Genomic DNA, 23,335 nt, shown 5'->3' on the forward strand with positions numbered 1-23,335 from the left:
TAGCCAGGCGTGGTGATGTGTGCCTGTGATCCTAGCTACCCTGGAGACTGAGGTAGAAGGATTGCGTAAGGCCGAAGAGTGAGGCTGCAGTAAGCTGCAATTATGCCACTGCACTGCATCCTGGGCAACAGGATAAGACCTTGGGAAAGAGAAAGAAAGACAGAGAGAGAGAGAGAGGGAGGGAGGGAGAGAGAGAGAGAGAAAGAAAAAGGAAAGAAAGAAAGAAGGAAAAGAAAGGGAGAGAGGGAAGGAAGGAAGAAATCTCATTGGGCAGATATCGTTCAATATTTTAGAATAACAAAATTTGCAAATGTGCTGCTTTTGGTGGTCTAGTGAACTACCTTTGAAGCTATATGCTGAAGGGTTCCAAAAGACATTGTTATGGCAAATAACACTTGGTACTATTGTCTATATCTGGCTACTGTATCTTTCAAGCATCACTACTGCACTTTTTTTTTTTTTTTTTGAGACAGAGTCTAGCTCTGTAGCTCAGGCTGGAGTGCAGTGGTGGGATCTCTGCTCACTGCAACCTCTGCCTCCTAGGTTCAAGTGATTCTCCTGCCTCAGCTTCCAAAGTAACTGGGATTACAGGCGCCGGCCACCATGCCTGGCTAATTTTTTGTATTTTTAGTAGAGACAGGGTTTTGCCATGTTGACCAGGCTGGTCTTGAACTCCTGACCGCGAGTGATCCACCCACCTCTACCTCCCAAAGTGCTGGAGTTATAGGTGTGAGTCACCGCGCCTGGCCACTACTGCATCTTGAACACGGCATTATCAGTGAAGAAAGTTTGAACAAAATAAAATGTAGAGATATTGTTAGTTCTTATTACTATTACCAGACTTTAGTTGTTATTTTCCTGAAGAGAAACCTGAAACATTAAAGAAAAATATTTGGCCAAGAGATTCATTTGTGCCCCATCACATCAATACACTTGATCTTAGCCAAAAGACTGAAAAGCGATGCATCACATCAATAATTGAGTTTAATGTGCACTCCAAAAAGAGGATGAATTCTTGCAGCTTAGTTCTTCTTTTAGTTTGAAGAATGATTAAGTGACATTGCTTATCATCATTTTAAAAATTTTAAAAATAGAGACAGGGTCTCACTATGTTGCTCAGGCTGGTCTTGAACTTCTGGGCTCAAGCAATCCTCCTCTGCCTAAGTTATTTTGTATTAAGACTAAAGAACTGTTGCAAAGTAGTACTGCCATTCTTTTGACCCTCTTGTGAGCTGTAGCACCTTTCTTCCATCAGACTTTCTCCTCCCTCTTCCATGTATTTATTATATCTTTCATTATTTTTTGCTGCAGTTTTAAAAAATATCGATTTTCCCCAACTTTAAAATGTTTCATTTGAAGTTGCATCTTCTTTTTGTTTTTATTATCCCTCTTACTGAGTTTCAAATAAATGTTGTGTTCATACTTTGTCCATTTCCTCACTAATTTTCTTTTTAATTTTTGCTGTTATCTGCCTTCACCATCCTTTAGAAACCATTTACTTAATGCCCTCTTACCAAATGCAAGGATCCTTTCTCAGTTTTTATTCTCCTTACTTGTATGACACTGGTTTGCGTCTGTCTTTTCTTTTTAGAACTTTTTCCTCTCATGATATTATCCTGGTTTTGTTACCTCTCACCAGCCTTTCTCCCACTCTTTATCTGATGCTCTCTTTTCTTCTTATCTGTGGTCCCTAATCATGATGAATGTTCTCAAAGGTTTTTTTCATAACTCTGAAAACTCTTTGCTTAGGGAACCTGTGTATTCTTGCACCTTTTCCCCCCACACTTCCTATTTTAAACCTTCTTCCTTCTCCTTAAACCTTTGGCTTTTCTGTCTCTCACTTTACTCTCAGCAGATAACCGTGGCTGTTAAAATAGAAAATAGAAGCCATCAGATGGAAAGTTCATCAGTGTATAGCCCCTAAACCTGGAAATTTACCTGCACTCTTATCTTTCTTTTATCATTTACTTTCTGTTCCAGTGGAAGACCTGTCCCTCTTCCTGGCAGATGCTGATAATCTTTCCAGGTCCCATTGGAGGCCCATGCTCTCTCTCCTTCTTGAGGTCTTTGCTTTATACCCTTGTTTCTTTTCTTCCCTCCTCTTTAGTGACTCCTTCCCACTGGTGTTTAAACAAGATTAAACTTGTATAAGAAACAAGTTTAGAAAGATTTCCTGGACTTCACATTCCTGTCCAGCTCCACTCTATTGTCTACTTGCCTATTTGGATAAACTTCTTGAATGGATTGTCTACAGTTGATATTTGCATTCTTTTTTCTCATCCAGTTCTCAATTCACTTATTTTCCTTCAGCCTCCATGCCACTGAACCTGCTCTTGTCCAAGTCCTAATGACCAACAGACACTCCAGTTTTTATCTTACTTGACCTTTTGACAATGTATCTGTCATTGTTGACCACTCTTTCCTTCTTGATAGAGTCTCTTCCTTTGGCTTCCATGATTCCACACATTGATAGTACTTCTACCATCTTTTGTCTACTTTCATGACTTAAACTGCCATCTGTGATACATGAGGACTTACCTAAAATGTCTGAGAACTGACTTATGCTTGATTACCAATGTTTTGGAGTTTATAAAGCTCAATTCCAACAGAACATGATGATGTATAAAAATAATCTTAAAAAATAAAATATAATGGTAAAAAATAAAATAAATATGGTATGATAAGAAACAAACAAAAAAAGAAACAAATGAGTTTGAAAAGTTGACATGGAAACCACAGTGAGATGCTACTACATACCAGAATGGCTAAAATTAAAAAGACTAACAATTCCAGTATGACTGAGGAGTGACTGCAACCTCATATATTGCTGGTGAGAGTGTAAATTAGTACAGCCTCTTTGGAAAACTCTGGCAGTGTCCACTTAAGTTAAACATATGCCTACTTGGCCAGGTGCAGTGGCTCAGGCCTGTAATCCCAGCACTTTGGGAGGCCGAGGTGGGCAGATCACCTGAGGTCAGGAGTTCGAGACCAGCCTGGCCAACATGGAGAAACCCCATCTCTACTAAAATACAAAAGTTAGCCAGGTGTGGTGGCAGGCACCTGTAGTCCCAGCTACTCAGGAGGCTGAGACAGGAGAATTGCTTGAACCCAGGAGGTGGAGGTTGCAGTAAGCCAAGATTGCACCACTGCACTCAGCCTGGGCAACAGAGTGAGACTACATCTCAAAAACAAAAATCAAAAAACCCCGAAACATATGCCTATTTTATAACCCAGCAATTCTGCTCCTAGGTAATACCCAAAAGAAGTGTGATTGTGTCTATCAAAGATACATGTAAGAATGTTTAGGCTGGGTGTGGCGGCTCATGCCTGTAATCCCAGCACTTTGGGAGGCCAGGGCGGGCAGATCACAAGGTCAGGAGATCGAGACCATCCTGGCCAACATGGTGAAACTCTGTCTCTACTAAAAATACAAAAAAATGAGCTGGGTGTGGTGGTGCGTGCCTGTAGTCCCAGCTACTTGAGCAGCTGAGGCAGGAGAATCGCTTGATCCCGGGAGGCAGAGGTTGCAGTGAGCCGAGATCGCACCACTGCACTCCAGCCTGGCAACTGAGCAAGACTGTCTCAAAAAAAAAAAAGAAAGAAAAAGAATGTTTATAACGGGCTGAACACAGTGGCTCACTTCTGTAATCCCAGCACTTTGGGAGCCTGAAGCAGGAGGATCGCTTGAGGCCAGGAGTTTAATACCAGCTTGGACAACATAGTAAGACCCCATTTCTACAAAAAAAGTTTTTAAACAATTAGCCAGGCATGGTGGCACATGCCTGTGGTCCCAGATACTTGGGAAGCTGAGGTGGGAGGATCACTTAAAGCCCAGGTGGTTGAGTTGGCAGTGAGCCATGATTGTACCATTGCACTCCAGCCTGGATGACAGAGCAAGACCCCATCTCCAAAAAAAAAGGAAAAAAATTGTTTAGAACAGCTTTCTTCGTAATAACCAATACCTGGAAATAGTCCACATATCAATCAACAGGAGAATGGATAAATAAATATTGGCATTACCATTAAATGAAATACTATACTGAAACGAAGAAAAACCAAGTGCCATATACAATATGAATGACATACATATTTTATATATATATATTTATACATATATAGAAGTTATTTGAGCTGTACATATAAGATTGGTGGACTTTATGTGCTTTATGTATGTTACATTTTAAAACATTTACAGGCTTTAGGCTGGGCGCAGTGGCTCATGCCTGTAATCCCAGCACTTTGGGAGGCCGAGGTGGGTGGCTCACCTGAGATCAGGAGTTCAAGACCAGCCTAGCCAACATGGCAAAACCCCGTCTCTCCTGAAAATACAAAGATTAGCCGGGCGTGGTGGTGGGCGCCTGTAATCCCAGCTACTCGGGAGGCTGAGGCAGAAGAATCGCTTGAACCCGAGAGATGGAAGTTGCAGTGAGCCGAGATCACGCCACTGCACACCAGCCTGGGCAACAGAGCGAGACTCCATCTCAAACAACAAAAAATATTTTTTTATAGGTTTTCGAAAACCCTTGGTGCATCATAGGTGCTTCATAAATAATTTGTTGCTGATGTTCTATTTGCCAGGAATACGCTCTTAGTTTTGTTCATTTTTTAGATGAGTTCTCATCTATCAGTAATCTCATTTAGTAATAAACTGCCTTTAATCATATATAAATGTCCTGTGAGTGTGCTTATATTTTATTTTCATGCATATAATTTTCTAATGGGACACAGAATGTGTAGTGAAAGGTATATAGACAGCTTTCAAATTATGCTCTGCCATTTAACCATTTGATTCTGTACCTCTGTTTTCTGTGTGTGAATGAGGATAATAATACCTGCTTGTGGCAGAGATTTTTTGCCTAATCTAATATCCATTCTTCTAAGTAATAGAACTCAGTAGTTTACCTGAGGCACATTGCAGGATAAAATGATTAAAGATTATATTTCCCAGCCTGGCTTGCAGTTTGTACATGTGACTAAGTCCTGGTCAATAAGCCATAGCAAAAGTGTTATATGGGACTTCCAGGAAGGCTGCTTAAATAGAGCATTTTTCCTTTTTGCTTCCTGGAATGTAGATGTAATAGCTAGAGCTCCGTGTGTGAACTATGAAGTGATCTTGAAGACAGAATCCATGTGTTGAGGGTGGCATAGCAGAAATATAGGCACCTGGGGACCTGATGACATCTTAGACTGCCTACTTTGTCTTTTTTTTTTTTTTTTTTTTTTTTTTTTAGGTGGCAGAGAAACAAACATCGGTATTGCTTAAACCACTTGCTATTTCCAGTTCCGGTTGTATGTACCAAAACTTAATCTTATATAGTACCCCAAAGAGCTGCTATGAAAATTAATTGTGATAATGTGATTGAAGTGATTGGCACATAGTATTTAACAAAATATTTAATAAAGTGTAATCACTGTTCTTGCTGTTTTAATTCTCGCAATACTCTGTATGAAGTGGGTGTTCAATAAGTATTTGATGAATCTTTAAAAAGTAAGTTATCTCCTTTTGAAACAAATGCTATAAAAGTGATTTATGCTTATTTTTATTTATTTATTTTTTTGAGACGGCTGTCTCCCAGGCTGTCACCCAGGCTGGAGTGCAGTGGCGTGATCTTGGCTCACTGCAAGCTCTGTCTCCCGGGTTCATGCCATTCCCCTGCCTCAGCCTCCTGAGTAGCTGGAACTACAGGTGCCCGCCACCACACCTGGCTAATTATTTGTATTTTTAGTAGAGACAGGGTTTCACCATGTTAGCCAGGATGGTCTTGATCTCCTGACCTCGTGATCCACCCACCTCAGCCTCCCAAAGTGCTGGGATTACAGACGTGAGCCACCGTGTCTGGCGTGTTTATTTTTTATAATTAGAAAATACAGATAAACCAAAAGAAAATTCAACCATAGTTATATCACCCAGAGATAATCATTGTTAGCTTTTTGGTGCATATCCATATTAACTATAAATTCTATTTATTCATACGGATTAAAGTTAATTTATATTACACAACCTTTTATAACATTCTTTTACTTAATAGATCATGAGCGTGTTATAACTTCATCGTATTTCAGGGTATGGATTTACCATGGTACATTTAATCATCACCTACTGGAAATTTATTCTCAGTTTTATAATATTCTAAATCTCCTCTTGTATGTATATCTTTGTGAATTTGTCTACTTAATTCATTAGGATAAATTATTGGAAGTGATATCTCTGCATCATCATATGTGTTCATTTTTTTAAAAAAATATTTATTAGGGTTTTACTTAATATAGAAAAATACAACAAATACCACTTAAAAGGTCCATTATTCCACCATTCAGATCCTGTTTTAACATTTAAAAACAACAAAAAACACAAAATGTTTAATCATTATAAAAAGTTATAAAATAAAAAGTAAATAACTTGTTTCCCTACCCCAAGTTCTCTCACTGGTACCATTGTTGACAATTTCTTGCATAGCCACCATAATTTAATAAGTGGGGACCAAAAAATTCAATCTTATAAAAATCTTGAGTCTTGTTATAAGGATAATGAAAAAACAACATTTTAAAAATATGGTTTAATATTAATAGTATAAAAAGTACTGATGGGAGGCTGGGCGCAGTGGCTCACACCTGTAATCCCAGCACTTTGGGAGGCTGAGGCAGACGGATCGCTTGAGTTCAGGAGTTCAAGACCAGCCTGGGTAACATGATGAAACCCGATCTCTACTTAAAAAATACCAAAATTAGCCGAGTGTGTTGGTGCACACCTGTAATCCCAGTAACTCGGGTGGCCGAGGCAAGAGAATCGCTTGAACCCGGGAGGTGGAGGCTGCAGTGAGCCAAGATTGCACCACTGCACTCCAGCCTGGTCAACAAAGTGAGACCCTGCCTCAAAAAAAAAAAAAAAAAAAGTACCGATGTGAAGTTAAAAAAACTTTATTGGTACAACTGATCATATACAGTCAGCTTTCTGTATCCATGGATTTTGCACCTGTGGATACAACCAATCATGGATCGAAAAGATTCAGAAAAAATTGGATGGTTGCATCTGTACTGAACATGTATGGACTTTTTCTTGCTTGTCACTGTTCCCTAAGCAATACAGTATAATAGTAGTTTACATAGCATTTACGTTGCATTAGGTATTATAAGTAATCTCAAGATTATTTAAAGCATATGGGAGGTAGAGCCAGGCATGGGGCCTGTAGTCCCAGCTACTTGGGAGGCTGAGGTGGGACAGTCACTTGAGCCCAGGAGTTCAAGGGTGTAGTGCACCATGATTGTATCTGTGAATAGCCACTACACTTCAGGTTGGGCAATGAGGAGACTCTGCCTCTTTAAAAAAAAAAAAAAGTAAATGAAAGGCTATAAGTTGTAAGTAGGTTTTATGATGCAAATTCGGCACCATTTTATATAAGAGACTTCAGCCTTTATGGGTTTTGGTATGCGAGGGAGGTCCTGGAACCAATCCCTACACATAACAAGGGATTACTATACTGAATTGAAAAAGTTCAAATGGTCAGAAAATGATTGCTTCCTAACTACCCACCTCCTACGATTTGAGGAAGAGAACTATAGCCTGCCCACCCCACATTTGAGAAAAGGGGGCTGGACAGAGAATAAGAGTCAATTGTGTAACATTCAAATTCACATTATTGCAGTGCATGTGTGAGGGGAGGGCTTGTATGTAAGTATATGTACAGCAAGTATATAGATATATGTGTATCCTTTTTAAAAAGTGTATTGAAAATTGTTTTTCCACTTGCTTTTGCCCCACTTTTATTTTGGACATCTTTGCATATCTGTGTACAGATCTCTACCTCATCCTTTTTAATAGTTGCATAGCATTCAGTCAGGGTGCCGTGTTTGATTGGGTAGTTTGTGCATTACACACAGGCACCCAGCCAAGGAGCTGAAATCAAGCCCAAGGTCCACTTGCCAATACTCTGTGCCAGTTGGCTCCCTCCTAGGATGCTTTCCTCATCTTGCCCTGACTCTGACGACCCTGCACCAGGCCATCTATCAGCCTGCATACCCTCCTCATTCTGCTGAAGCTCTACACATCCCATGCTGGGCTACCCCTCTGTGGGACTGCACTCCTTACCTTGTTTAGGCCCTGATACTTCCATAGTAGGCAGCCCTCCTACACAGATGCTCCCCTTACCTTGCTCCTTAGCATGAGGCAAGTGTGCCTACCTTACTTACTCTGCTTTGCCTAATTAGGGCCAAGTTGTTCAGGAAGAAGAGTTGGTAATAACTTTTCTTTTTCTTTTTCAAGTCAAAATCTCACTCTGTCACCCAGGCTAGAGTGCAGAGGCGTGATCTCAGCTCTGCAAGCTCCGCCTCCCAACTTCAAGTCATTCTCCTGCCTCAGCCTCCCAAGTAGCTGGGATTATAGGCACATGCCACCATGCCTGGTTAATTTTTGTATTTTTAGTAGAGATGGGGTTTCACCATGTTGGCCAGGCTGGTCTCGAACTCCTGACCTCAGGTGATCTACCCACCTCAGCCTCCCAAAGTGCTGGGATTACAGGCACTTTTTACTTTTATTTTTTATTTTTAGAGGCATTCTTGCTCCATTGCCCAGGCTGGAGTGCAGTCGCACAATCATGGCTCACTGCAGCCTCCAGCTCCTGGGCTCAAGTGATCCACCTGCCTTAGCCTCCTGAGTATCTGGGACTACAAGCACATGTTTCATACTTGACTGTGTGTGTGTGTGTGTGTGTGTGTGTGTGTGTGTGTGTGTGTGTATGTAGAGGGAAGGTCTCACTGTGTTGCCCAGGCTGGTCTCAAACTCTTAGCCTCAAGTGATCCTCCTGCCTTGGCCTCCCAAAGTGCTGGGATTACAGGTGTAAGCCACCATGCTTAGCCCTTACTATGTTTTGTTGTTGGTTTTGTTTTGTTTGGTTTTGTTTTGAGATGGAGTCTCGAGTCTCACTGTGTCACCCAGGCTGGAGTGCAGCGGCACGATATTGGCTCACTGCAACCTCCACCTCCCGGGTTTAAGTGATTCTCCTGCCTTAGCCTCCCAAGTAGCTGGGGCTACAGGTTCTTGCCACCACACCCAGCTAATGCCCTTACTGTGTTTTAAATGGCACTGTAAGGGATATGAGATGTATTTAATATCCATGTTACTGCAGTTTTACTTTTGTTGCTCTTTTATTGTCAAATGAGATAAAATATGCGAAGAATATATAATTTTGGAATGTCATTTGAAAATTTGAGAAATACATCTTCTGGATTTTAAGCTTTAGAATGAAATAGAAAGTTACATTGTACCATCGTTATGAATGTGTGTTTCTTAAGAAAGCCTGTTATGTCTGTAGTCTGAAATTCTTTTTTATTTTTTTTTGAGATGGAATCTCGCTCCGTCGCCGAGGCTGGAGTGCAGTGGCGCAATCTCAGCTCACTGCAAGCTCCGCCTCCCGGGTTCACGCCATTCTCCTGCCTCAGCCTCCCGAGTAGCTGGGACTACAGGTGCCCGCCACTACACCTGGCTAATTTTTTTTTGTACTTTTAGTAGAGACAGCATTTCACCGCATTAGCCAGGATGGTCTCGATCTCCTGACCTCGTGATCCGCCCGCTTCGGCCTCCCAAAGTGCAGGGATTACAGGCGTGAGCCACCACACCCAGCCGTAGTCTGAAATTCTTGAAAATTGCATCTTTTTTTTTTAAGACAGAATTTCGCTCTTATTGCCCAGGTTGGCGTGCAATGGCGTGATCTCAGCCCACTGTAACCTCCACCTCCTGGGTTCAAGCGATTCTCCTGCCTCAGCTTCCTGAGTAACTGGGATTACAGGCGTGCACCACCATGCCCAGCTAATTTTTTGTATTTTTAGTAGAAACAGGGTTTCACCACGTTAGCCAGGCTGGCCTCGAACTCCTCACCTCAGGTGATCTGCCCACCTCGGTCTCCCAAAGTGCTGGGATTACAGGCATGAGCCACTGAGCCTGGCCAAAATTGCATCTTTTTATATAACTCTGAATGAAAAAAAAGCAGGGTATAATTATGTATACACTGTAATTGCATCTGTATAAAAATGTGCTTCAAAAACGAGATATACCAAAATGTCCCAGTGACCATGTTGGAGGTAGTAGACTTACAGGTATTTTTCTCCTCTTTCCTCTATTTTCAAAATTTCTAAAAAGTTGTAGTATTACTTTGTGACTTTTAAAACTTTTTTTTTATTGCTTCTTTTTAGCTTTTGGAAAATTTCTTCAACCTTTGAATACTTTAGTAATGATTTTGCTGCCTTTATTTTCCAATGTCTTGCTAAGAACTTACCAAGTTTGAATTTGTGGTTTAAAAACTAGGTTTTATTGTCCAGGCGTGTTGGCTCAAAATTTATAATACCAACACTTCTGGAAAGCTGAGGCAGGAGGATTGAGCCCAAGAGTTCAAGACCAGCCCTGGCAACACAGCGAGACCCTGTGTCTATTAAAAAAAAATTTAAAAATTAGCCAGATGTGGTGGGATGCTCTGTATTCCCAGCTACTTGGGAGGCAGAGGCAGGAGAATTGCTTGAGCCCAGGGAGTCAAGGCTGCAGTAAACTATGATCACACCATGCCTCTGGGCAACAGAGTGAGACCGATCTCAAAAACAAAACAAAACAAAAACACTAGGAAAACACTAGGTTATAGATTACATTAAAGTTGTTTTGAAGCAATTTGTATAGCTGAAAAGTTCTAGTTTGGGACAGTTATTCTTTACTTTGGAGGGGATTTTTAAAAGGATAATTAAGTGAAAAGTGCCGGGTGCAATGGCTCACACCTGTAATCCCAGCATTTTGGGAGGCCAAGGCGGGCAGATTACTTGAGGTCAGGAGTTTGAGATCAGCCTGGTCAACATGGTGAAACCCTGTCTCTACTAAAAATACAAAAATTAGTCAGGCATGATGGCAGGCGCCTGTAATCCCAGCTACTCGGGAGGCTGAGGCAGGAGAATCATTTGAACCTGGGAGGTGGATGTTGCAGTGAGCCAAGATCACGTCACTGCACTCCAGCCTGGGCGACAGGAGTGAGACTCTGTCTCAAAAAAAAAAAAAAAAAAAAAAGGATAATTATGTGAAAAGAGACATTTTATTTAATTATATGGACAGTTAATAACATTGCATTAATATAATGAAATTCTAAAAGTTTAATGTTATTAAAGTTAGTTTTACATGTCATTTTCCACACTGTGGCATTTTGTAGAACTTCTGCTGAAATTTCTTTTGACTGTTGTGCCTGAGCAGTCTTTAAAATTTAGCTACATGTCAGCTCTTTTTATCCACCAGGTAGGAGTCAGATACCAGTCCCTGTGTCTCTGTACTTCCCTAAGTCTGGGGATATGCCTCAAGCACTTTGAGTGGTTATCTTGAGGTTTCAGTCCCTGTCTTGAGGTAGGCAAGAGGTACATCCCTCTTTCCCTATAGGAGGCAGGGAAACACACCATCTAGTTTCCTTAAAGAAGTCCTCTCTATTGTCCATTGTAATCCTCACAGTTTAATAAATTGTAATTCTTCTCTTATACAGTCTTAAGGGTAGTGAGCTAATGTCAGCAGAGCCAATTTTTGGCAACCTCACTTTCTAAGCCTTGCACTTTTCTTAGAATATGGGGGTATTCGATGCCTATTGTTTTGGTTTTGGCCTTTGAGGCCCTGCTGAAACTCGGAGAACACAGGAAAAGTTGCAATTGACATCCTGTTGTGTTAGTTTATATTATTGTTACGTCTACCAACTAACAAGTAATATAATATATAGTGGTTTAGTGCACAAACTTTGGAGTAAAGCAGAACTAGGTTTGTGTTAGTTTGGGTAATTAACCAGTTCAGCTTCAGCTTCCCCATTCACAAAATAATAAAACTTTCTACTATTGTAGGTAATGGTAACTATCTGTTAGGGTTGTTGTAAGAATTAAATGAAGGCCGGGCGCGGTGGCTCACGCCTGTAATCCCAGCACGTTGGGAGGCTGAGACGGGTGGATCACCTGAGGTCAGGAGTTTGAGACCAGCCTGGCCAACGTGGTGAAACCATGCCTCTACTAAAAATACAAAAATTAGCTGGGCATGGTGGAGGGCACCTGTAATCTCAGCTACTCAGGTGGCCGAGGCAGGAGAATTGCTGGAACCTGGGAAGCAGAGTTTGCAGTGAGCCAAGATGGCGCCATTGTATTCTAGCCCTGGCGACAACAGCAAGACTCTGTCTCAAAAAAAAAACAAACAAAAAAACCAGAAAGAATTAAAGGTAGTAATGAAAGTAGATACATAGCATAGTGCCTGGCACATGTAAACACTTAATAAGTAATAATTATTTAAAATATATGCTATACAGGTCAGGCATAGTGGCTCACATCTGTAATCTCAACACTTTGGGAGGCTGAGGCAGGTGGATCACTTGAGGTTAGGGGTTACAGACCAGCCTGGCCAACATGGCAAAACCCCGTCTCTACTAAAAATACAAAAATTAGCCAGACGTGGCAGTGCATTCCTTTCACAAACGTTACCTAATAGTATAAAGAAGTGATTTAGAAGACAACTAAATGGCTTGAGAAACCAGAAGAATATTAGAGACTGTTGTCACCAAGTTGTACAATAGTGGATTATTGAACCTGAGAGGCAGAGGTTGCAGGGAGCCAAGATCACGCACCCAGGCTCGGTGACAGAGCAAGACTCTGTCAAAAAAAAAATCACATTGTACTCCGTAAACATACACAATTGGAATTGGTCAGTTAAAAATAAAAATTAAAAAAGAAATAATTCTTCCTTCTTCTGAGTAAACAAAGGAAAAGGTTGTTTACATTTTATATTCATACAACTTTTGGCCACCTGGTTATTTTAGCAGACCCCTGAATATTCTCTCTCTCTCTCTTTTTTTTTTTTTTTGAGACAGAATCTCACTCTGTTGCCCAGGCTGGAGTTCAGTGGTGCAATCTCGGCCCACTGCAACTTCTGTGCCTCCAGAGTTGAAGCAGTTCTCCTGCGTCGGCCTCCTGAGTAGCTGGGATTACAGGCATGCACCACCACGTCCAGCTTATTTTTGTATTTTTAGTAGAGACAGGGTTTCGCCATGTTGGCCAGGCTGGTCTCAAACTCCTGACCTCAGGTGATCCTCCCACCTCAGCCTCCCAAGGTGCTGGGATTACAGGCACGAGCTACCGTGCCTGCCCTAAATATTCTCTGTTTACCTAGGTGAAATGGCGAACATTAAAGCTAATGCATGTATAAGTTAGAATACCTTATTATGGACTCATGATCTCCCAGAGGTACACAAGATGGTACATTAGGATGTGAAAAAAGCATTAGAAATGCTACTTGTATTCATTTTCATCTAAAAATAAATTAAGCTTTACTAAATATTTAATATACAGTTTGACACTGGTGCTTTCTCTGGATCAGACTTTATATAAGGAATGATCCCCAAGGGAAGAGTAGGCATTCCCTCAAACAAAACGGAGTTGGCGATGACATCCTCACTTGTTTGTTCACTTTTAGCTGTTGCAACATATAGCAGTTCATATGTGTCCATGTAGGTGGATTTACAGATTATATCTTAAATAATAGAATCATTATAATCGTTTGAAAATGAGAAGTGTCACAGTCATGAAAATATATCGCACACTAGTTTTCTGATTACGTTATGGAAAAGCATTTTTTAAAGTTGCAAAACTTAAAATAAATCACACCATTTTCCTTTTCCAAAGAAAAGTGTTCTAAAATTGTTGATTTTCTGTAATGACAAGTGGTTGTCAGCAAAAAATTCTCTTAAACATGTTCAGTGTGTCCCTATGAGGTAAACATGATGTTTTAACAATGAATAACAGGCCGGGCACGGTGGCTCACGCCTGTAATCCCAGCACTTCGGGAGGCCGAGGCAGGGGGATCACAAGGTCAGGAGATCGAGACCATCCTGGCTAACATGGTGAAACCCCGTCTCTACTAAAAATACAAAAAAATTAGCCAAGCGTGGTGGCAGGTGCCTGTAGTCCCACCTATTCAGGAGGCTGAGGCAGGAGAATGGCATGAACCCCGGGAGGCAGAGCTTGCAGTGAGCCGAGATGGCGCCACTGCACTCCAGCCTGGGCGACAGAGTGAGACTCTGTCTCAAAAAAAAAAAAAGAATGAGAAATTGTTTTTCTAAAGAAATACGATTTGCAGACAGAATTTGATATTTCGTAATATATCAATTGTTACTTAATGTTGCCCAAAACAAAGAATGTGTTATCTGTAAAGCTCTCCTATCTACACACTTAGATTTTGAATCAGTTTGTTAAAAATTTTTAAATGTTCAGTTAGTTTGAAAGTACAGATGATAAACATTAGAGAAGATGAAAATTTACTAGTCAAATTTCAACAAAAATCCTTGCTTAATTTAAGGTGAATAGAATTGACAAATAAGTATTCTGATTCAGTCGGTGAAACTCTTCTTTCATTGTCTTCCATGTATTTGTGGTGAGTTACCTTTTTCTATTACTGTGGCCTTTTATATTAGTTTGCTAGGGCTGCCATAACCAAATAGCACAGATTGAGTGGTTCAAACATCACAGATTGATATTCTCACAAGTCTGGAGGCTGTAGAAATCTAACATCAAGGTGCCAACAGGGTAAGTTTCTTGTGAGGCCTGTTTCCTTTGCTCGTAGATAGCAGTCTTCTCCCTGTGTCTTCACATGGTCTCCCCTCTGAATCTGTCTGTGTCTAGGTTTCCTCTTTTTTTCTAAGTACACCAGTCATTGGATTAAGGCCCACCCTAGTGACCTCATTTTAACTTAATTACCTTTCAAGAGACCTGATCTCCAAATCCAGTCATATTCTGAGGTGCTGGGGGTTGGGACTTCAACATATGAATTTTCAGGGGACACGATTCGATCTATAACACCCTTAGAACCAAGTATTGAAATAAACTGAGTTTTGGACTAAATCTTTGAATCACTGTATCAAAAAAAACCACATTTAATCACATTGCTCTTACTCAAAATATTTGTAGTTAAACTTCAGTGAGAATGAAATGGTTACTATACCCTCCTTTTACATATTTAATTTTTACTAATTTAAACTAGTAAAATGATTTTTTAAATCTCATGTCTTTAAATTTTTAGTTTCAGTGTCCTTTATAATGTTCATGATATTATCATAGTTTTATGTTTACAATTTATAAATAAATACATATAAATCAATTATTTTCTTCATTGGAGACCCCTGACTTAGAATTGCCCCTTCTCAAAATGTCTTTCTATCCTGAAGGTAGTATGTTATGTGCTATTAAATTACGCTTTTCAAGTTGTAACAATGTATATGACCTTAGAAATCCATCTGAACTTGCTAAGCCTCAGTTTCCTCATCTAGAAAATGAAGATATCTTCCTCTAAGGATTGTTATGAGGATTGAATGAGATTATGCATATAGTGCTTGGCAAATAGTAAATATACAAAAAACATTCTTATTGTGGTGTGAATTATTTAAATAAGTTATTTTGGTGTTACTCATATTCTTTAACTATTCTAAGAAGCTTCCCCATTCTACAAATGGGGCAGCTTCAAATCATTGGAGGCACTTAAAGTAATAGGCACTGCAAATTTTTCATAAGCCTTTTCCTTTTAAGCATTCTTATATTTAGGATTTTGTCATTCATTCAACAAATATTTACTGAGGGATTACTGTATGGTGCATACTCTTCTGGGTGCTGGGGATACAGTAGTAAAAAAGCTTACATTCCAGTGATGGAGAGAAGTAAACAAATAAATAAATAACACAATTTCAGATAAATGATAAGTTCTATGGAGAAAATATAGCAGAGTGAGGACATAATAAATCATGTTGGAAAAGGAGCTTTATTTTAGATAGAATGAACACGGAAGGTGAAAATTGACTAGAAATAGAAAATGAGAGAGGAAGAAGTGATGGTGGCCTGGTTTAGTGTGTTAACAGTAAAGATGGTAAGTGGTGGGAATTTGATTTGTTTTAAAGGTGGAGCTAACAGGAATTACCATTGGATTAGTTATGGTGATAACACCTAAGGTCATGTAGCTGTGGCAAATAAACCCTCCAGTAGTACCCATTACAATCAGTAAGCAGCAAAGAAAAGGAACTGTAGTCATTTGGAAGGTTTTATGAATAGTGTGGATAACCAACCACATAACACAATCATGAAATTAGCATTATTCTAAGTCTTTGGCTTATGCCTCAAAATTCTGAATATGATCTGCATTATGTCAGCTATCATTTTTCATTCTTTCATTTTAAAAAACCTGAAAAAATTTCCAAGACAAATATCTCAACAGACTTGATGGAACTGTTAAAGAATTAAATTTATTTTTTTAAAGAATCTTACATATTTCTTGATTTGCCAATAGGCACAGTAATGGCTGAGAAATTTATATTATGTGTTATAAGCAATATTAGGAGTTTATTTAAAGTTTCTTTGTTATTTTGGGAACCATTTTTAGTTACTTATAAGGCTGTTTCCTCTGATAGGAGTGAGATAAAAGGCTGGTATCCTGTATGTGCTTGCTTTGAAGATTTGTTATTCAAGGAACAGTCAACAAGATGATAGAGGTTTGAAAAGTAGAAGCCTGTTTGACACTTTTTTCCCCCTATTAGTCTGGTCCTTTATTATTTGTTTTAAAATATTTTTAGCCACATTTAATGAAGAATCTTATGCAAGATATATTCCTGTGGGCTTTATTAAAAATGTATTGAGGCTTTCAATTAAATAATGTGTTAATGTAATAGAAAATTGAAAAACCAAATAATGTGAATAGTGCAAGTTCCCACCCAACTTCCTGAGCAGAATTTATGTTGTTCATTTTTTTCCCTGACACAAGCCTTAGCATCCACTGCTGTAACAAGTTCATTCTGAGTTTGAGGTTTACTTTAGGTCTTCTAAGACAGCATTGCAGAAGCATTTACTTGTCACTATTCATACTACCTCCCCTTCAGTCTTATCCCTGACTTTCCTCTTTTTCTAAGTGTCTCCAGCAAGAATGAGTGTTAAGAGTCTTGAGGTCATGGCGAAGACATACACAGGTATTTGCTGTAAGGCAAATTCAGAATTGGAAAAGTATAACAATATGCAAATAGGTGTAATAGAAGCACACAAAAGGAGTGATTAACTCTGGGGAAAGGGCTAAGGAAGCTTTCATGGAAAAACTTTCAACTGATCTTGAAAGTACATGGTGTATTCAGAGAGAAATTTATAGTACCTGTCATTTATTGAGCAGTTACTATATTCCAGTCACTGTCTTAAACGTTTTATTTACTTTATCTGATATTTAATCCTCACAACCTTATAAAATAAATATCTGTATCTGTTGTGCCAAAGGATGCTAAGACATGTATTTGTTACTTAACCTCTTGGTGCCTCATTGCCTTATCTGTAAAATGAGATTAACAGTAGTATCTACCTCATGGGGTTGTTACAAGAATTAGGTGAGTTAATATGGATAAAGTTAGTAGAGCTATGCCTGGCTTATATTAAGTGCTCAGTAAGTATTATCTGTAAACATTGCGATCATTCGACAGATAAGAAAACAAGCTTAGAAGGGTTAATTTGACTAATGATATACAACCAAGAACCAAATCTGTTAGTATTTGAACTCTGTAACTCGAACATTCTAACTTTGGACTGCTAATAGTTCCAGATCATTTGGCATTATTGGAAAATATGTAGCTGGTGAGTAAGGCAAGTGGCAAGAGTCAAAGCTTGAATTAGAGGGTGAAAGACCTTATATGTCATATTAAGGAGTATAGACTTTATCTTATCTCTTGCACACCATGAAATATTTATTTACCTGTTTAATTTTATTAGCCGGGTGCAGTGGCTCACACCTGTAATCCCAGCACTTTGGGAGGCCGAGGCGGATGGATCACTTGAGGCCAGGAGTTTGAGACCAGCCTGCCCAACATGGTGAAACCCGTCTCTACCAAAAATACAGAAATTAGCTGGGTGTGGTGGCATGTGCCTGTAATCCCAGCTACTTGGGAGGCTAAGGTAGGAGAACCACTTGAACCGGGAGGCAGAGGTTGCAGTGGGCTGAGATTGTGCCACTTCACTCCAGCCAAGGTGACAGAGCAAGACTCCATCTCAAAAAAAAAAATATATATATATATGTGTGTGTATATATATATATATGTGTGTGTATATATGTATATATATATGTTTATATATGTGTATATATATGTTTATATATGTGTATATATATGTTTATATATGTGTGTGTATATATATATATGTTTATATATATGTGTGTGTATATATATATGATATATATGATTTATACCAGAAACTAGTTTAGTGGCAAAATTATGATCATATTTTTGTGTGCATCATAAAAACACAAGTTCTGTGTACCTGTGACATTTTAAAATAGGTTTAAAACTGTGCAGTTGGCTTTTCCCAATTGTTTCATAAATATTTGTTGACTATCGTATTAGTCCATTGTGCGTTGCTATAAAGGATTACCTGAGGCTGGGTAATTTATAAAGAAAAGAGGTTTATTTGGCTTATGGTTCTTCAGGCTGGACAAGAAGCATGGCCCTAGCATCTTCTTCTGGTGAGGCCTCAGGAAGCTTACAATCATGGTGGAAAGTGAAGGGGGAGGAGACGTGTCACATGGCAAGAGAGGGAGCAAGAGAGATGAGAGGAGGTGCCAGGCTCTTTCAAATAACCAGCTCTTGTGTTAACTAATAGAGCAAGAACTCACTTGTTACCTTAGGGAGGGCAGTTAGCCATTCATGAGGGATACATCCCTGTGACACAAACACCTCCCACTCAACCCCACTTCCAACATTGGAGATCAGATTTCAGCATGAGATTTGGAGGGGACAAATATCCAAACTGTATCAGCTATATATTTGTTTTGCCATTATATTAGTATTGCCTCTAATTGCTGAGTTCAAAGTGATTTTTTTTCTTTTTCTTTTCTTTTTTTTTTTTTGAGAAAGGATCTCGCTATGTTGCCCAGGCTGGTCTCTTGGGCTCAAGCAGTTCTCCCACCTTGGCCTCCCAACAAGTGCTGGGATTACAGGCATGAGCCACCACGCCCGGCCAAAGTGATTTATTCCGTTCACCTAGGAATGGCTTTCCTACCTTCAGAGAATCTTCTTATCTCTTTCCTGCTCTCTAAAAAAGAGATTTTAGAAAGATTTTTTTTAAGGAAGCCAAACATAAAAGGAACATATTCTCTCTTCAGAATTTCTGTGTATTCTCAAGCTAATAATAGCAATCAATAAGCAACAAATCGAGACAAATTGAGACATAGTACGCAGGCACTCAAACTATTAAATAGCTTTAATAAAAAATCAAAGGCTGTTTGTTATTAAAATATCTGCATGTGTTTTACTCTTTAACAGCAGTTATTTATTATGTTAAAATTGTGTTTTGTGTTAAATTGTGATAAAACATAAAAAAAATTTATGTTTTTGTGTATTTTTCCAGAGACTGACTTTGTTCTGTGTTGATGTGTAAAAGCCTTCGGGTTTCTGAACAGTTTCAGTGCATGAAGTTGATCTAGCTGTAGACTATTTTCTTTAAAGATTCGTGTCCTCGCATCTTTTCTCTGAACTCCTGCTTAGCACTGAAGTGGACCTTAATGTCTCTAGAACAGACACTTTCCACAATTTTCTGACCATACCTCACCATGGTCACAATGTACACATGCACACACACACGCCCCTGAAACAAACACTTCTGAGGCAGTACTTACATGCAGTGTACTCTGATATATTCTATTCTACACTGTTTTATTTCATCGATTATTTTAAGACTTCCATTTAGGATGTAGAAGGATGTAAAAATACCTTTGCTCTGGTAGTAACAAGAACATTCTAGACAAAATAAATATCATATATTTCTCTGGGGCTAGTGACTAGCAGTGGATGCAAATAAACTTTCATGAACTGATTTTCAAAGTAAAAATAGCCTCTCATAAATGAGCAGAGGGCCACAGGAACTTTTACACCTGGGACAAGCACATGATCTGGATTTAAGTAGCTCTGACATAGATGGTAAGACTTTATGGAGCCAAGGGAAAATCAAACAAGCCTTAGTTAATGGTGTAAATTGTTGAAATTGAAATGTAGATTGGAATCTGGAAGAATCTCAAATGGAAAAACAAACCACTTAGCCCAGGAATTATCTGCTGTGTCCTCTTTCTCCCAGCTTTTGCTACAAAAGCAGCATTGAAGGAGGACAGGAGAGATACAAAGAAATTGTGTAGTCCCACATATTATGCAGTCCCACATATTATGCAGTAATGCCCTGCCAGAGTTGATTACAGAGGTGAACCCAAACTATGTGAAACTGCAGCCATGCTCTTTCCAGCTTAATATTGATAGAATTAAAAAGGCAGTGGTTGCCAGGTAGTTCATGCCTGTAATTTCAGCACTTCAGATTGCTTGAACTGGAAGGCTGAAGTTGCAGTGAGCCGAGATCACGCCATTGCACTCCAGCCTGGACAAGAGCAAAACTCCATCTCAAAAAAAAAAAAAAAATTAATATAATGGATGAAGAGATGGAGTATTTCAAAATACAGATGGGAATATAAAGAAAAAAAAGAAATAGAAAATTAAGAGCTGATAAATACAATAACTGAAATAAAAATTCTTTTTTTTTTTTTTTTCAAGATGGAGTCTCGCTCCTGTTGCCCAGGCTGGAGTGCAATGGCGCAATCTCAGCTCACTGCAACCTCCACCTCGTGGGTTCAAGCAATTCTCCTGCCTCAGCCTCCCAGATAGCTGGGATTACAGGACCCACCACCATGTTTGGCTAATTTTTTGTATTTTTAGTAGAGGCGGGGTTTCACCATGTTGGCTAGGCTGGTCTCAAACTCCTGACCTCGTGATCTACTGGCCTCGGCCTCCCGAAGTGCTGAGATTACAAGCGTCAGCCACCGCGTCTGGCCAAATGGCTACATTATATAGCAATCATATGTTAAATTTTGTAAGAAACTGCTTTCCGAAGGGGTTGCACCATGTTACACTAGCAATATTTGAGAGTTCCAGGTGCTCCAGTCTTTTGTATTGTCATTTTAAATTTTAGCCATTCTGGTGGGTGTGTAATTTTAGAATCTTGTGTTTTAATTTGCATGGTCTTGGTGACTAAGGATGGTGTGCATCTTTTCATGTGGTTTATTGTGCTTATTGGCTACTCATAAATCTTTTGTAAAGTGTTCAAATCTTACTCATATTTTAGTTGTGTTGTTTGACTTTTTTAGTGTAATAATTGTTTATTCTGGATTTAAGTCCTCATCAGATATCTGTATTGCAGATATTTTTTCCCAGTCTGTGGTTTGCCATTTATTTCTTTGTTTCTTGCCAATTAAGTCAAGTTGATTGATAGTGATATTCAAGTCTTTTATATATTTACTGATTTTCTGTCTGTATATTCTTTCTTTTCTTTCTTCTTTCTTTCTTTTTTTTTTTTTTTTTGAGACAAGGTCTGGCTCTGTTGCCCAGGCTAGAGTGCAGTAGTGTAATCATCGCTCACTACATCCTTGACTTCCCAGGCTCAAGCGATCCTCCCACCTCAGCCTCCCAAGTAGCTGGGATTACAGATGCACGACACCATGACCACCTAATTTTTTAAAAAATTTTTTGTAGAGATGGGGTTTTACTGTGTTGCCAGGGCTGGTCTCAGATTCCTGGGCTCAAACGATCCTCCCACCTGGGCCCCCCAAAGTGCTGGGATTACAGGTGTAAGCCACTGCACCCAGCTCCATTTCATTTTTAAGCCAATGTCTTAAGTGAGCAGAAGGTTTTAATTTTGATGAAGTCCAGTGTATCCATTCTTTTTCTTTATGGTTAATGTGTTTTGTGTCCTAAGACATCTTTTTCTTCCTCAAGGTCATGAAGATTTTTTTCTTCTAGAAAGTTTGTGGTTTTAGCTCTTAGTAGTTAGGTTTGTGATCTATTTCAACTTAAATTTTGTAAATTTTATGGGTAAAGGTTGAGGTTCTTTTTTTTTCCAGATAGATACCTATTTGTTCTAATGCCATTTATTGAAAAGATTATTCTTTCCCCAGCTTTGTGGAAATCAATTGACTATATATATGTGGGTTCATTTCTGGACTCTGTACTCTTCTGCTGATCCTTTTGTCTATCCTGTCAACTAATATACATTGTTGTGATTACTGCAGTTTTATAAGTCTTAAAATCAGGTAGTCTATGCCCTCCAGCTTTATTCTTCTTTTTGAAAATTATTTAGGCTAATCTAGATTCTTTGCCTTTCCTTATAAACTTGAAAATCAACTTGTCAATTTCTACAGCAAAGCCCGCTGTGATTTTGTTGAATCTACAGATTCAACAATCTAGGGATTGCGTTGAATCTATAGATCGATTTTGAGATAATTTTTTATAGTAACAAAGTTGAATATTCCTAGCCAGGCCCAGTGGCTCACGCCTGTAATCCTAGCACTTTGGGAGGCCAAGGCAGGCGGATCACTTGAGGCCAGGAGTTCAAGACCAGCCTGGGCAACATGGCAAAACCACATTTTAGTCTCTTCTAAAAATATAAAAATTAGCCAGGTGTGGTGGCATACACCTGCAGTCTTGGGAGGCTGAAGCACAAGAATTGCTTGAACCCGAGAGGTTGAGGCAACAGTGAGCCAAGATCACACCACTGCACTCCAACCTGGGCGACACAGCAAGACTCTGTCTCAAAAAAAAAATATTGAATATTCCAGTACATTAATGTATAATATCTGTGTATGTAGTTATTCTTTATTTTTTACTCTGCATTAGCTTGTGGTTTTCAATCTACACATCTTGAATCCCTAAGTATTGCTTTTTCTTTTCTTTTCTTTTTTTTTTTTTGAGACAGAGTCTTGCTCTGTTGCCCAGGCTAGAGTTACAGTAGCATGATCTTGGCTCACTACAGCCTCCACCTCCTGGGTTCAAGCGATTCTTGTGCCTCAGCCTTCCTGAGTAGCTGGGACTACGGGTGTGCACCACCACGCCTAGCTAAGTTTTTTTTTTGTATTTTTTTGTTTGTTTGTTTTAGTAAAGACAGGGTTTAACCATGTTGCCCAGGCTGGTCTTGAACTCCTGACCTCAAGTGATCTGCCTGCCTTGACCTCCCAAAGTGCTGGGATTACAGGTGTGAGCCACCATATCTGGCCAATGTTTCATGTTTTTATGCTGTTGTATATGTTATTTTAAATTTCATTTTCCAGTTGTTTATTCTTAGTGTGTAGAGGCACAATTAATTCTTCTATACTGACCATGTATTCTGAGACCTTGCTAAATTCTCTTATGAATTCTCATATCTTGTAATATAGAGTTCTTAGGAATTCCTATATTTACAATCATATTGTTTGCAGAAAAAAGAACAGCTTTACGTCTTTTACAATCTCCATGCCTTTTACTTAGTTTTTCTTGCC

The 23,335-nt window shown here is 39.2% G+C and overlaps 1 protein-coding gene across 3 annotated transcripts in view; it reads left to right on the plus strand.

Moving 5' to 3' along the window:
- Positions 1 to 23,335, plus strand: part of DENND2C (DENN domain containing 2C) — an 89,204-nt gene that overhangs the window by 10,534 nt on the left and 55,335 nt on the right. Inside the window, exon 1 of one of the 3 annotated variants that reach the window (XM_054553864.2) lies at positions 16,403 to 18,021. The exons of the other annotated variants lie outside the window; for them this stretch is intronic. The gene's annotated coding sequence lies outside the window, so the exon portion shown is untranslated. Of the gene's footprint in view, positions 1 to 16,402; positions 18,022 to 23,335 lie in introns of those variants that run through there. 3 annotated transcript variants of the gene reach the window in all.

This window comes from Pongo abelii, chromosome 1 (genome assembly GCF_028885655.2).
Source record: "Pongo abelii isolate AG06213 chromosome 1, NHGRI_mPonAbe1-v2.0_pri, whole genome shotgun sequence".
In the NCBI taxonomy this organism is placed as follows: domain Eukaryota; kingdom Metazoa; phylum Chordata; class Mammalia; order Primates; family Hominidae; genus Pongo; species Pongo abelii.